Source organism: Pseudorca crassidens, chromosome 10 (assembly GCF_039906515.1).
Source record: "Pseudorca crassidens isolate mPseCra1 chromosome 10, mPseCra1.hap1, whole genome shotgun sequence".
In the NCBI taxonomy this organism is placed as follows: domain Eukaryota; kingdom Metazoa; phylum Chordata; class Mammalia; order Artiodactyla; family Delphinidae; genus Pseudorca; species Pseudorca crassidens.
In genome coordinates this window covers 67,575,229-67,591,520 of record NC_090305.1, presented here as the reverse complement: position 1 = coordinate 67,591,520, position 16,292 = coordinate 67,575,229, and the positions used below count along the sequence as shown (strand labels likewise).

The window sequence follows — 16,292 nt, the reverse complement described above, 5'->3', positions numbered from 1 at the left end:
TTGTGGCTTTTGGTCAGCATCAGAAAGGCAAAGAGCTTGTGCTTTGGTTCCATCCAGACTCTAATCATTCTTGTTAACCATTGGTTTGTTGGCATGAAGACCTGTAACTGCTAATTATGTGTTTTCTGCAGCGAAGGCATGCCTTGTGTCCAGCTTGGGAGGCTGGTGACTTGGTTGCATGCCTTTTTACCCAGCACTGAACCTTGACTTTCAGGGGAAGTTGAATTTCAAACAATAAATTGTTTAGCAGAAAGTCTATCACCATCCATGATATTCTTAAATTTAAAAAAAAAAAAAAGTGTGCCTCCTATGTGTAAAGTTTACAGCCAAATTTTAATCATATCATTATTTTGTATAAGGATTCACAAGAGGAAAGAAAACATTTCATGTCCAGCTGTGTGTGTGGGATTTTTTTTTTCCAGTATACATATGTAACTTGTGCTGGTGGGACTAAATATCCAAATTGCTTTTGGATTGAATGAAAATGAACCCCTTATGGTAGCCTCCACCCAGATTGGTAAGCACAGACTTTATTTGTGTTTCTAGAAGTGGGAAATGATCTCTCAGTGATGCAGCTCTATCTTTTAGCAGTTTGTTGCTTACAGCCATTGGCCCACAGTTTCACAGGGGTTAGAGTTTGGACATAGCCTATGTCCATGAAACATAGTCCATATCCATGGGCAAGTCTGTAAAACTTGCCCATATAGGATTCCTCATAATTTTGCCCTTTTTGCCTCTAATCAGTGAAGTAATTGAGAGGAGACTGAGAAGATGATGATTCCTTTAAGATTTAGAAATGTTAAGGGTTTTTTTTCCCCTGAAAAGTATACATCTAATCATGGCCTTTGAGGCTGTTCACAGCCTACAAATGATGCTATTACTTAATCACTGTTTCCCAGCTTGCATGATGCAGCTACTAACTCCAGAAATGAAAAAACACTGGTTGGCCTTGGTGTAGCCAGTTAGGCTTTTGGAGAGGCTTCATCATGAGATGGTGTTCTGCATGGTATGGACTTGTTTTGGGTAAAGCTTGTGCTATGCATGAATATGTACCCGGTAAGGAACGTGTGTCGTGTGAGTAGAGAATGCTAGAAGCTATTATTTGCATAAAACATTCTGATCTTTTCCGTTTTTATCTTCCATTAGCTACCCTGTTGCCAAGGCAGAAAATGATATTGTATGTAAAGTGCTTTCCAGCTTTCATTAAGATTCCCAGCCCTCTCTCCAGTTCATTAGTTTCAGGTTCTAGACCAGTTCTTTGGTTTCAGTGGTAATTAAAGGATAACATATAAGTTTTCTGAAACTTAGGCATCTCTTTTAGCTCAGTATTACTGAAAAATGTAGGAAGAGGATTTATTGTGATTCTTGAGGAGGCAAGCCAGGTGCTGTAGAACTTTTGGGCTCCTACCTTGACCAGGCCACCCTCAGCGACATGTGTTAGGAGTAGCCTTGTAGAGTGGCTGAGGAGGGAGTGATGTATGTTGGACAAAATATCTTCTCTAAATTCTATCACACCCCTTCCCTAAGAACAATCTATACTTTTTTTATTTTGGTAGGTAAAATTATAATTTTCAAAAATTAACTTTTGAATAGGTTAATACATTCACATGGTAGAACGGGATATGCAGTAAAATGTAAGTCTGCCTCCCTCTGTTAACCCCCATCCACGTTTCCCTCTCCAGCAACCAGTGTTAACAATGTCTTACACGTCCTTTCAGACAATTTACGCATAAAGAATCAATGATATATATATTTCCTGATTTTATAAAAGTGAGACATATCATGCATACTGATGTGTACCTTGATTTGTAAACCTAGTTATTTTAGAGCTCTTTACAAATCAGTACAAAGAAAGGGGCCTCAGTCTTTTTAAATAGCTGTATAGTATTTCACTGTATGGAGATACCCTAATGTATTTTACCACTTCTTTATTGATGGATGTTCAGATGTTTTCCTTTTTTTTTTTCTATTAGAAACAAGGTGCGTAAACTAATCTTGTATATACAGAATGTCATACTTACGTACATACATACTTATACAAATACATCTGTATAATAAAAAGGGGCTCTGGGTTAGAACCTCTGATTTGAAGAATATATGTTTATCTTTTTGATAGTTGTTGCCAAATTGTTCCTCATAGGGGCACAGAGCTGCACCAGAACTATACTCCCACCCTGAGCATAGACCAGTACCTGTTCCCCTGTACTTTCTCCTACTAGTGTGGTTTTTCTTCTTTGTTGAGGTGTGCCAGTCTAATAGGTAAAAAATTATTACTTGGTATAAATGTATTTTGTGTTTTACTTCTTAAATGACTTCCTTTATTATCCAGTTTATAAAAGCCATCCCTGCTCTGAGTTCATAAAAATATTTTAAATTTTTCACATTTTTAATCTTTGATCAGTCTAGAATTTGCTTATTTGTTTCTCTGTGTGTGTGTGTGTGTGTGTGTATTTTGTTTATGAAATATGCGATATGATTACTTGGTTGTCTCACTATATTTGTATATTCTGTCTCCCTCTGAAATGCCACCTTTGTCATGCTCTAAGTAACACAATGTGGCTTAATAATATATTTTAATATCTAATAGGTCTAGCCCCACATGTCACCCTATCTTTCAGAGTCTTCCTGACTATTCTTGCTTGTTTATTATTTCATATATACTTGACAGTTGGCTCATAGGTTTGTGGGGGGGGAAATCCAGTCAGTCTTGTTCTTGAAATCACGTTAAATATAGATTACCCTAGGGAGAGTTGTTGCATATGTTGAGTTTTTCTGTCCAACATGTAATACATGCCATATTCAGTAACATCACATGTTCAGGTTTACATGTCTTAGTCCCTCACTGGTGCTTTCTTTGTGCAGATCTTGTATATTTCTTCTCTTTTCTTTGGCCTCACGGCTTGTGGGGTCTTAGTTGCCTGACTAGGGATTGAACCCCCGCCCTCGGCAGTGAAAGTGTGGAGTCCTAACCACTGGACTGCCAGGGAATTCCCAAGATCTTGTATGTTTCTAATAATGCTTATTCAGAGATGTTCAGAAAGCAGGTGAATGTGCAGATGCAGAGCTTTAGGCAAGCCTGGGCTCTGAGGCAGGGGACCGAGTGGAATGGGGAGTGCCTGGATTTGTGATAGGGAACTAGGCAGGGTAACCCCTTATGGGTTCATATGGGCTCTGATGTTTCATGCATGCCTGGTAATAGACCTGGCCTTGGTAAATTTTATTTTTGTTCCTCACTTCGAATCATTCATGTTAACTCTCCTGTGGTCGGATGGTGTTACCCATGGTTTTCAGTGTTCAGACAGTAAAGATATTATTAGTGGTGTCCATAAAAATAATAGCATCTGCCACCTATTGAGTGAATACTAAGTGTCTAGTTGTCTGTAGATAGGTAGGTGGATAGTCGTGTACACACACACACACACACACACACACACACAACAGTACTTTGAAGGATTCTCTCCATTTTACACGTGAGGAAATGGAGGCTCTCCATATTAAAGTCACACTGATAGTGAAGTGGCAGAAATAGAATTTAAACCCAAGTCGTTCTGACTCTAAGGCCCATGCTTTCCTCATTCTTGCCTCAGAGGAACCTTCCAGAAGTTTTAGTTTCTTAAAAAGAAAAAGATGAAGGTCGATGATTAATAATTATATTTTTAAAATTTTAATATCCAAGCTCTATAACTAAGCACTTTTCTAGTTGGAAAATGGAGACACATCATGAGGACATAAACTAATCAGAGGCTAATTTAGGATTAGAATCTAGGTCTTTTAAGTCTGTCTAGCATTTTATTCTCTAGGCAGAGACTGTGTTTGATTTATTCCTGTGTTCTCCCTACCACCCAGCTTAGAGCTTTACTGTATATGATGTCTAATGACAGTTTTAAAATTATAATTGAGTTACCTTTTGCTACGCTTATCTTCTTTGGAAGTAGGGAAAGTGAATATACTGCTAAAGTCTCTTTCAGCTTAATGATTCCTCTCCTGTTATTTTTTCATGCCTAAAGTTTAGGGAAACTTTAGCAGAAGGTTTCTTCACATATTATGCATATTGTTCTAAGTAAGGAACATTGAGATACTTCAGGAAATCTGAGCTCAACTTGTCCGAAAAGGACTTCTTTTGGGACCGTGTATTTTGTGCAGGGAAGAGCAAGGTTGAAAGGGCGATCCTTACTGGACTCTGGTATATGCGATGGCTCCATAGTAGTCGCTCCCCTGGAAGGAAGCCAAGGAGAGCTGTGAGTGGCAGTGCACTTGGCATGTTGTTCTGTGAGAGGGACAGTTATCATGGGTCTCCATAAATAGGCCCTTCCCTTTGCCATAGTGAGAGCCATTTCTCCCTTTATCTGGCTTCATTTCTTTTTCTTCAGTTTTCTTGAGCCCATCAACAGTCTTCCAACAGCTGGGAATATCAGTTTATGGTGGGAAATTCTTTTGGTGTGAAACTTGGAGTAATTTATAAACCTCAAATCCTAACAGTTTCAAGGCCCTTGTACATAAATAAAATATGCTCAGCAGATGAAAAAATCATTTGTAATCTTAGAGCTCACTACAGTCTTACAACTGGAGAAGTGCCCATTTGGTAATATCTTTTTTTAAAAATTTTATTTATTTATTTTTGGCTGCGTTGGGTCTTCATTGCTACGCACGGGCTTTTTCTAGTTGGGGCGAGCAGGGGCTACTCTTCGTTGCGGTGCGTGGGCTTCTCATTGCGGTGGCTTCTCTTGTTGTGGAGCTCGGGCTCTAGGCGCGTGGGCTGTAGAGCGCAGGCTCCGTAGTTACGGTGCTTGGGCTTAGTTGTTCCGCGGCATGTGGGATCTTCCCGGACCAGGGCTCAAACCCGTGTCCCCTGCATTGGTAGGCGGATTCTTACCCACTGCGCCACATCTTAAATGTAGTGCCATTTGTGAAGTTTCCTAATTGCTTTCTTCCCACTTACCCTCTCATTCTCTGGCTTGTTTTCTTCTTACTAGCTGTATATTAATGAAATTTATTGGGAGAGTCTATATGTTCAGTAACTAAAAACAGTTATTGTTTATTGAAACTTACTATATGCTCAGCACTCTCTTAAACTCTTAACCCTCAAACAGTTCTGTGCTACTGTTCACCTTATTTGAGCCAGAGCATCTAAATGTTCTGTGAAACAAGTCCAGCAATTATTGGTTGTTCTACTTTAAAAGGAATTTCTTCCCCTCACGCTCCCTCACTTTTATCCTCTGGCTGACAGCACTGGAAGATTAAGAAAGCAAGTGCAACTTGCTTCTTACTTTTGGTGTTGCAGAAATTTTTACTCCTTTGAAATATGAAGTGGACAGTAGAGGGGACGTCCATGCGTATTTTTACCTGTGACATTGAGTAGGTCATCTCAGCTGTGAGCAGATTGAAATTGCTAGTTTTTAAACTGTTCAGCAACGATGTAATTTGTATAAGTTTAGGCAAAAAGCTGATTGTCATATAAACGTTTTCTATTGCTCTGCTGATAGTGAACACTCAACATGATTTGGATTTTTTAGTATTTAGTTCATTCATTCATTCAGCAAACGCCAGGTAACATTATTCCCACATTCTAAGGGTAGATCAAGAAGCCACAGCTTTTACTCCTCAAGGATTCCAAAGTGGGGAGATAAACACATAAACAGATAATTTTACTCTAGTGAGAGAAGTTCTGTAATAGAAGGATGAGCTATATGCCATGGGAATACAGAGCAGAAAGTAAGTCCTCTTAGGAGAGCAAAAGAAAGCTTACTGGAGGAGGTGACATTTGATGGGTCTGGAAGTTTGAAGAGCTGATAAGCAGGGTAAGGCATTCTAGGGGATAGACTGCACAGAGGCATAGTGAAGTGCAAGTGCATGGAATATTTGAGGACTAGCAAACATTTGGGTGTGACTGGTATATACATCATGTGGGCAGCAGGGAGAAACATTCTGAGACAAGATTGGGGAGAAAAGAAGGTAAGCTCTTCAAGGGTCCTGAGAGTCGTGTGTACCTCCATGAGCAGAGGATCTTAAATTTTACACTGGAGGTAATTGGTGGAGGGAGTTGGGCTTTTACCTAGTTTCCTTACATGAATCTCTTATCTTTTTCAGGGAGGCTATGCTAGGCTCAGTACTCAAAAGGCCTGGAATTTCCAAGTTGTACTTCTTGGGGGACTTTTCATCTGTAAGCATTTTAATGCTTTTGCCTGTTAAATGACAAAAATAATGCAATTTAGTAATGAGTGTGATGTCCTTTACTTAAGGGAGAACAATCCATGGATTAGGGGAGTACAGCGGACAACAGTGGACCGCTCTTACCGAGGGATTCTGGGCAAGAGCGAGTTTTATAGAGCGTTATAAGCGGCAACTGGGGGAAATAGGGCATGACTGGCTAGGAGGTCTGGGGTTTCCTTATAAGGCTAACAGGTCCAATTTTCTAGGGCAAGGTGAGCTAGCTGAAGCTGATTCGAAGGACTGTTTGGTGTGTTTTAGGTTTCTTTGACAGTGAGGTGCTTTCCTTGACAGTGAAGTGCAGGCTGACTTCGATTTAGATTTGTGGGCCAAGCCACGGGGGCGGCCTCCATTTTGTGGGTCCTGGTAAATGAATTACCTTTATCAAGGGTCACATAAGTCAGATTACTAGCTTCAGTTTTTTCATTCTGTCTGCCTCCCAATTTTTGAAAGTTAATCAGGAAGAATCACGATTTTCTTGAGTTAAACATGTACTAAGAAATTTTTCTAAGATTTAGTAGAATATGGTTTTGAAATGTTTTTGCATACATGTATATTTATATATAAACAAACATCATTTTCTTCCAGGTAAGAAACTAGATTGCAGCTTCACAGTCTTCAGCTTTTATTAGTAGAGTGTCATCCATCATTGTAATCAGTAGACGTATAGACTTTCATTGTAATGATAATTTATTAGAAATTGTTTCCTGGAGACAGTAACAGGGAACATTTGGTCAATCTGGAAAGTAGCTTTGTTGCCTTGGTAACTGAAAGAATGCAGAGAAACCAGTTGTGGAGCTTATCAAAACCAAGGCCCTGAACAGGTTGAGTACTAGCTCAAGGCACAAGGCAAAACCAGAAACATCTGCCAGTGCATCTGCTGAGATCAGAGACCTGCAAGCTGTGCCAGAGCCCTTGGAAGCTTGACAAGTTGTTATACAGTCTGATAAAAGAGAGGTCGCCTTCTGACCAGACACATGGGAGTCCATGCACTTTCCTCAGACTCAGACGGAATGGAACTTAAAAACCTTCAGCCCAAAGGACATTCGAAATCAGCACCTGTCTACATGAGTTTAACGATGGGAGAGATCAGGTCAAATGATAGAAGTCCGTGAAAGGAATCCGTCCATTCCTCCTTGAGCAGAACTTTTTTGAGAGCCTACTTAAGCACTGTATCAAGCACTGTGCTGGGCACCTGCATAGCAGAGGTGGACAGGTCTTATTCCTGCCTTCTAGAAGCTTCCAGGAAAGGCACATACAGAGAAGATTATGGTGTAGTTTCCAAATCCTAAGAAGAAGTAGAACAAGTATAGTTCTGTGTAACCATTAAGGATTCAGTTTAGGAGTTAGGGGTCTAGGAGACTTTACAGAGGAGGTGACATTTCTGTGAGTTCTGAATAAGTAGAAGCAGAACCCAGAGGCAAGGAATTCTAGTGGCAACTGAGTCTAGAATTTAAGTCTTCAGGTTCTTAAGTACATTTCTTTTTACCTGGGCACACTCAACTTTCTAAGACTTCATGTAAGTTCCTCATCTGCCAACTTGATAAAATATCACAGTGATGGGGGCGGGGTGGGGGGGTTGAGTTCCTTGATGCAACTCTCTCCCGTGGGTGAATGTGCATTCCTGAGTGAGATTGTGTTTGTAATTCTGAATTGGACTAGGGCACTGACAGGGTCATCCTCAGGTTTTACTAATTATTCTGTACTAGATTTTTCTCATTGTTTGTCATCCAGGTAGCAGTCACCTCATTGGGGAGAAATAAACACATTAATTTTTGTTCCGTGTGATCTCTTCCTTGGTACGTGTTGCAAAGCAATAGTGTAATCAAACTATAAGCCACTCTGTCCCCTCCCCTCTGTAAAAGCCTCTGGATCTCCATGTTTTCTTAGTGAAGCAGGAGGACGTGCTTGCCCACTCAGAAGCAGCAGTGAAGGGACGCTCACAGTGCTGAGCACTGTAACAGGACACCAACGTAAATGTAAGTCCACTTGAGAATGGAAAATAGTAGCAGACAATTGCTAAGGAATAAAGACACACCTTCCTCATTCTTTGAAAGCCAGAATTTGACCATGTTTTATCACCAAGCCCTTATATACCCAAGACTCATCTCTTATTTTTTCCCATTACTAATTAGAATCATGACCCTCCTGGCACCACCTTCATTTTTCATTTTATTATACATCCTTCCTTGCTCTTCCTTGGTGAGAGCTTTGCTGAAAAGTAAGGTGACCCTAGTTTCTTGCTAATGAACCTTTATTGTGCTTTCGCATGTATTGCTGCTAAGCTACTTACGGTCAAGGGGAAGGAGAGGTATATATGAGTTCAGTTAATGTTCAGGACAGAGGTTAAGTTCACATTTTTTCCAGCTTTGCAACATTGCCACTCCTGACCATGAACATAGCTCTGTGTTAGGTACTGATGCTAACGCAGGAAACATATTAGGGTTGGTTCTTGGCGCTCTAGTTGGGAATTGAGAATATTATGTGCAGGGTATGAATAGCAAGTAGAGAAGTTGAGTAATGGGGACAGAGGCTCCAGTTAAGGAAGCTTTCTTGGGCTGGGCCTTGGTAATCTCTTCACTTTTTTTTTGGCTGCATTGGGTCTTCATTGCTGCACGCGGACTTTCTCTAGTTGAGGCAAGGTGCGCGGGCTTCTAATTCTGGTGGCTTCTTTTGTTGCGGAGCCGGGCTCTAGGCACGTGGGCTTCAGTAGTTGTGGCTCGCGGGCTCAGTAATTGTGGTGCATGGGCTTAGTTGCTCCGCGGCATGTGGGATCTTCCTGGACCAGGGCTCGAACCTGTGTCCCCTGCATTGGCAGGCGGATTCTTAACCACTGTGACACCAGGGAAATCCATCTCTTGTATTCTTTTTTTTTTTTTTTTTTTTTTTGCGGTATGTGGGCCTCTCGCTGTTGTGGCCTCTCCTGTTGCGGAGCACAGGCTCTGGACGCGCAGGCCCAGCGGCCATGGCTCACGGGCCCAGCCGCTCCGCGGCATGTGGGATCTTCCCGGACCGGGGCACGAACCCACATCCCCTGCATCGGCAGGCGGACTCTCAACCACTGCGCCACCAGGGAAGCCCTTCTCTTGTATTCTTGATAGACTTTCACAATATCCTATGTTACTTCAATTAGCGACTTACAGGCTAGGCAACAAAAATCAGCTTTGTTCAAGGCAGAGTTTTTCCTATCCTTTCAGTGTAACTTTTTTTTCAAGAATTTTCTCTTGTGGGTACCTCAATCCTGAAAGTACTGTTTGTAAACTCAAAGCTCAGGGCAGCAAAGGACTATGCTGAGTTAAATGGGGGCAGTGGGCTCTGGTGGGCGGCTAAAACCCCAAGCCACAGATAGCCAAGGTCCCTAAGTCCTAGAGGTCGGAGGAAGATGAACTGCTGCAGTGTGTTCCCGTGGCAACTAAGTCATCAGCAGGCTGGAAAGAGCAGGCAGGGCTGGTGTAGGAGGGAGAGACACATCTTGTCCAAGAAACTAAGAGGGATCGGGGCAGGAGTAAAAGTGCGAGGATGTATTGTCACACAAGTGTCTTACAACTTGGTTACATGTCCCCAAAGTGCTGATCACTGAAACCTTTAAATGAACCACTTATTAGACTCTTGCACAATGCAGAGCTACAAGATGGAGCTCTCACTGGGCTTTGGGGACTCACGCAAGTCAGTTTTCAAGTTAATTTGATAAGTTGTTGTGACAACAAAACTACTCTTCCTCTGAGAAATGAATGCCTCCAATTTTGATATTACATTAAGGTTCTCTGTTTTAAGTGAAATTTTGAGCAAATTTTTGGAGTCTTTGTTCTTTAAGGGTTATGGCTTAGGAGTGGCAAATCAGTCTTATTTTTAAAACAGTTTTTTGAGTAGGTGACAGTGGAAGTGTGGGCATAGTGTCACATAAGCGAGTGTGTGGGTACACACGTGTCTATACTGGTGAAAGCCGGCATCATTACTATCCTCAGTACCCAGATTAGCACCATCCCGTGTTTTAAATTGCAGATCTAAACAGAGTGCCAGTTAACAGGAAATTACATTTTCAGTTTAACAGTGGCATTCGATTGTGCAGAAAGGAGCAGGTTCCTTGCTTTCTCTTTCTTTTTCATTCATTCCTTCCTTCTTCCTTCGTTCCTTTCACACTAGTAAATACATTTATCATCCAACTGCTTGAGGAGAGAGGAGTGTTGGGCGAAAGACAGGTTTAGTCATGAATGCTGGTGTGATGTCACTGCCAGCTCTGTGATCATAGGTGGTGTTAGAGCTCCAGGAGCAGCGGAGAGAGCCGTGGAAGAGGCGATGTCGCTCTCACACAGGCAGCCAGCCTCACGCACTGCCACTCCCGGCCAGCTCTGTCAGGGCCAGCCTGCACAGTGCTGGGTGGATTCCACAAAAGAAATGAGCCAAGCTGGGTTTGAGTGGCAGAGGACAGAGGGCAAGCTGAATGAGATCGGGCTGAATGTCAGCATGGACGGGCAGCTGAAAGACGGGCTTGTGAAGAATGCCAGCTTCCTGGAGCAGAATAAGCTCTGCTTCTTTGAGGGGAAGCTAGACAAAGAGCTCGGCATTGAAGCGCAGGACAAGGAGTATCAAGCCACCTCGGGTCACCTTGCGAGCAGGTATGTGATTGCAGACAGCTGCCATCCCTTGGAGGGGAACTCAGTGCACCAGAAGACGGGCGAGTTACATCTGGGACCCAGAGAGGGGCCAGACAAAAACAAAGCCACTATAGTTCCGGGGACAGTGGCAGGGAAGAATGTGCCGGAGACAGAGAGCCAGCCAGATCTGGATTTCCCTGGGGCTGCTGACATGCCCACCCAGTATGTTAAGGAGCAGGAAACCAGTGTTTGGAACCCCAACTTCCATCCCGTGTCAGTGGCTCAAGACCCTCAGCACTCAAGGGAAGGAACTCCAGGAAAGGAGAATGGCATCCCTGCTGGCTGCCGGGTGATTGGGGTGGTGAGTGATAGCTCTGGGCAGCTCGAATATGAGTCCTCCCTAGCGGTGGCTGTAGCCCACCCAGCCCCCACTGTTGCGCACTCACCCACTGCCATTCCACCAATCACTAGGGTCGAGTTCACCCCGGACTATGTGAATGCCAGCTCTCATATCAAAGACCATGATAAGGAGTTGGAGAAATTGAGTTCTACCGAGGAGGGGGCTTTGCTTGACCAAGCCCCCCAGCAGAAAAAGGCAATGCGCCGGGCCCTGTCTGAGTGCTCTCATCTCTCAGTCCCCCCAGCTGTCAACCTTGCAGATAAGTATCCTGAACTTCCCGCCCAAGAAGAGCTTTCTTCTGGCCTGCTACTCCTCACCAGTAGCCCAATGCTGAGTCCCACACCCAAAAAACTGGGGGCTCCTGCCATTAGGCGCTCCATGACGGTGGCTGAGGAACAGACAGCCAGCCACAAATTGAACCCTGGAGAACTGCCCATTCTGCCTACTGAAGAGATACCTCCTTTCAACTGCGAGGAACCAGTGGCCAAGAGGAGAGAAGAACTGACCCACTTCAACAACAGCAGCAGCAGCAGCTCTGGGAAGAGGGAACTGGGCACTGCTGGGTTCTATCTCCATGGTAAGCTGGAGCAGATTCCTGAAGTAAGCAGCAAGGAAAAAGGACAAGAAGATACTAGTGAAACTAGAGCGGATTCATGCTTCCAAGTCTGCCGAGGAGGTGAGAAACGGCCAGGACAGACAGTTCTGGCAGGGAAGAAGGAAATTGAGGTCACCACAACCCAGAGCACTCCATCGTTCCTGTGTGAAGAGACCCCACGTGATGGTATGTTTCTGAATTTTGTCTCCATGGGGAACAAGCAGACGGCAAGGAAGGAACCAAAGTGGCAGATTACCGGCAGGAGCGTTAGGCGGCTCATTCCTGCTTGGAGTCTATGACTGCCCAGGGAAAGCTGAATTCCCTTGCATCGGAAGGTTGGGGAGAGTGATGCGAGAGAGTGCACAAAGTGACTCTAGCTGGGTCAACCTGCACGTCTGTTGGTGTGACAGATGGTGTGGACTGAGGGTGTGGTCCGAATCCCATCAGAGAGGGGTAGGCGTAAGACATAGAGCCCCTTACTTGACCTCAGGTCACCCTGCCCACCCCTCCCCCCATCCTCCCACCCCTCAGCTCCCTGTTGGTTTGAACCAGATGATTCCCGAGCCCTAAATCATCCAATCACAACTGATTGATTTCCTTGCTTGAAAATCTGTCACTGTGGATTCACAATGGCTTTATCAGCACTAACCTCCTCTCATTAAGTAGCGCAGCCTGGATGCAAGCTCTGTTTTCCGTTTTGCTTTTGAGAACGTTTTGCTTTTGTTCAAGCTGAAAAAGAGCCTTTTAAAGCTGGCTATTTAATATTCTTTTCCTGTTCTTCATGTTTGACCCGGTCTTGCTTCTAGTTTTCTCTCTGTATATGTGTGTTAGGAGGATTTGTGGGGAGAAGGGGAAGAAAGGGAAAGTGGACAGTGGAGAGACTTGTGGTTAATAAACAGCTAAATGTTGCGGTCCTTGCGGCTGCCGCTTTGTCTTTCTTCCTGGCCCTTTCTTCTCTTCCCCACCCCCAGCTCTCCACGAGTCTTATTGTTGGTGGTCTTACAAAAGCTTGTTTTCCTCTGAGTCCAGTTTGTGCACAAAGGACCGTGATTCACAAGCTAGTTAATGGAGATTTACAATATGTGTTTTGTTTGTTATAAAAATAGCCTCTTTTCCTAGGAACCATTTCCTCTAGTATTTATACCTCTCAGTACATTTTTACAAAAATATTTTACTCATTTTTTTCTTAATATTAGAAGTGGTATTTTCTAGGGGGAAGGGTAAGTGGAAAGGACCCTTGAAGACTGGCAGGTGTGTGGCGTGTTTTTTTTTTTTAAATAGAGGTGGGCAAAAAAGCGTCATATTTCCTCCATGATTTCTTATGACTCCAAGATGATAAGACTCAGGTGTCCTATGCTGTCGCTTCCTTCTAACTGTAGCAGAACTGTAAGGGCCTCCTGGATAGGATTGTCTCATCTTCTTTTGCTTGATCCCCAGGTGCCCAATTCAGTGCCGTATACCTTCTAGGTGGTAATGAGTGAAGATTTTTGTTTATTTCAGAACAAGTTTGTCTTAGTTCACACTAAGAGAAGTTCACGCTGGTAGGAAAAAAATGTCAGATGACTGACAAACCTCACTGATCTGTTCACCTAATAAATGTTTGAATGCTGACTGCTAAACTCTATGTAGATAAAGCTATATAAGGATTCATTGTTCACCATACCTATCATATGCCACTACCTAGGCCCTGGATATTGTCCTTATCCTCGAACGACTTGTGATCTAGTTGGGGTGGCAGGGGTCGGGGGGTGGGGGTTGTATGAGAGGATTGTGAATCATGAAAACTTTTGGGAGGAGGTGGCCTTGGAAGCCTAACAAAGTGGAGGGAAAGCCTTCCAGGCAAAGGTATGAAGCTCAGACAGCTCACATTAGGTAAAAGAACAATGATGAGTATTTGTGGGGCTTCTCTTAATTATTATTTAGTTTCAAAGAACAGAAACACAGTCATAGGAACTCAAATTTATAAAAAGCTATTTGTTGACAATCTCAGGGAATCCTATTTCAGGAAGTGTAGCCCAGCTACAGCCATTGTGTGTCTCACTTAGGACCTCTGCTTTGCCCTGAACATGTGTTCCATTCTCTTCCCTTCTGGAAACTGTTCTCTGCCGTCTCTTACTTTTTGCTTCCTTTGTGTCTCTGGTCTGTACAGGACATTGGTTGCCATGGTTTTGGGTTCTGTGCCCTACTTTATATCTCAGGAACCCAAGGTTGCTTGGCTATAGTTTTCATATTTTCTTTCTTTTAGGGAAAGAATGAGTAAGTATATCTTATTGTCTCAGCTTGGTCCAGTCACCTGTGTGCCAGGTACCAAAACCTTCTTCACCAGTCTTGGCCATTTTGAGCTGCCCACTTCATCTGGGGCTCCCTCCTCTGGAGAAGGATGTGGGTTGAGCAAATATGCCAAAGCCATCTGTACATCTGTGGCAAGAAATAATGGGATAACAAATCTAGAAAGTTGTTTGGAACCCAAGCTTAGTTGTTCCCTGAGTTGTTTAAACCTTACTCCCATGTTCAAAAAACTGTCCTGACTGCCTATGACAATAAATAAAGTGGCCCAAATTTGGCTTTGAGAGGATTCACCTGTTCTCAGTAGAAAAGATAAACTGGAAGACAGAGGATTGAAGGCAAAAAAATCCCATGATGACAGTTGGATACATGTAGTAGTAAAAGGTGAACTACTGAGGACGTGATAGGGGAAGTATACCAGAAGCGAAATCAACTGGACTTGAAAACTGGGTGTGGAAGGTGGGGGGTGCGGCGGGGGGAGTTAATGATGCTGTGATTTTGAGCCTGGGTTTTCCAGCAAGTAGTAGTACAAATAATGGAAAGATGCAACAGAAGGGAGCAGTTTTGTGTTCTTTGTGAACATTCTTCTGTGGAAATGTAGGGACATTTGGGTGGTGGTCTCTAGCAGTTGGCTGGTATATACCCCGGAAGCAAAGGAGGAGGCTCATGGTGAGAAGCACTATCTGGGTTTCTGCTTATGTGGCGGTCATGCATTTTTCACTGGGTGACACTTAACTTGTGCAGGTTCAGATGTTGCATGTTTATATCATAAGCAGTGAGACTTCATGAAGTGTTCATGTTGTTTGCTGAAAAATCCTGTGCTTATTGAAAAATGTTCATGGTGGTCTGATGCCAGTGGCCAGTGGCAACAAGTCAGACATTTGGTGAGATATTCTTTCAGCTTGCTCTATAACAGAGGCGTTACCAATACCTTGCATGGTGGGGGTGGTTTTCTTTCTTTATATTTTTAAAACTAAAAAAATTCCGTTTTCAACTAGAAATGCATATGGTTTCAAGCATCAAAAAGTACAAAATGCTATACATTAGAAAATCTCCTTCCAAGAGAAGGTGACATTGATTCACTTTTTCCTGTTCATCTCTTCTAAATACAGCTAAATACTCTGGAAAGAATGCACCAGATAATCAGAAAAGGAATCTGAAAGGTAGAAGGGAGAGGGCAGGCTGGGTAGGGCTCAGGACTTGAGGAAGGACAGTGCAGTGAGTTCCCTTGGCTTTTCTTTTTAATCTTCCACGTGTCCTTGTCTGGGCACTGGAGGGTGTCTACAACCTGGAATCACCAACAAGCATAGATAAAAGAAAAAGAAAAGGCAAAAAGAAAGAAAGAAAAACCTGCTCTCTTTTGACCAAAGACCAGGAACGGGGAAGCCCTATTTCCCTCCCCATATCCAGCAGTGGTGGTGGACTCAATCTTCTCGCAGGTACAGTGTCAGCAGAGGTCATCAGGGCCTACCTGTTGTGCACTTCACACCTGGCAGCAGTTGCAGGCCTGATCCACCCACAGTGGCAGGGAAGCTCATCCCCTGTCCCCACTAGGTGACCAGCGGCACCAGCCTTCTACCCAGTAGCAGAAGGAAAGGTAGGTAGGTTTCCTGCTACACTCTTTCCTCCATCATCAGGCCAGTTAGGTGCTTCCTGCTCCCAGTGGCTTCAAAACAGGAAGTCCACCAGCATCAGGCAGCCAGAAATCAGGCCAGGAGAAAGTCTGCATTCCGTGGGTCCAGCATCACTCATCCCCCACCCAGTGAAACCATCTGTTCCAGGGAAGTGCCTTGAGCCCTTGCAGGCAACACCAGCAGGGATTGAGTGACAGCCTCATGGAACCAGAAAAACACAGCAGGCCTGTATTGCACTACAAGGGCCCTGGGAACTAAATTGTTATTGAAACTACCTGCACACTAAATTTAAATAGTGATTACCTGCTAATATACAAAAAGGATTTTAAAATCCATCATAAAATTATTTCAAGAAGAAGTTATGAATTCTCTTGAAACAAATGGAACTAGAAAATCTCAGCAAAGAAATAGAAGTTATGGGCTTCCCTGGTGACGCAGTGGTTAAGAATCTGCCTGCCAATTCAGGGGACATGGGTTCGAGCCCTGGTCCCGGAAGATCCCACGTGCCATGGAGCAACTAAGCCCGTGCGCCACAAGTACTGAGCCTGCGCTCTAGAGTCTGTGAGCCACAACTG

General features: G+C 43.6%; 1 protein-coding gene across 25 annotated transcripts in view; it reads left to right on the top strand.

The window, feature by feature from the left end:
* MAP4 (microtubule associated protein 4) overlaps positions 1-16,292 on the top strand; it is a 169,951-nt gene that overhangs the window by 127,959 nt on the left and 25,700 nt on the right. The gene's annotated exons all lie outside the window — the stretch shown is intronic.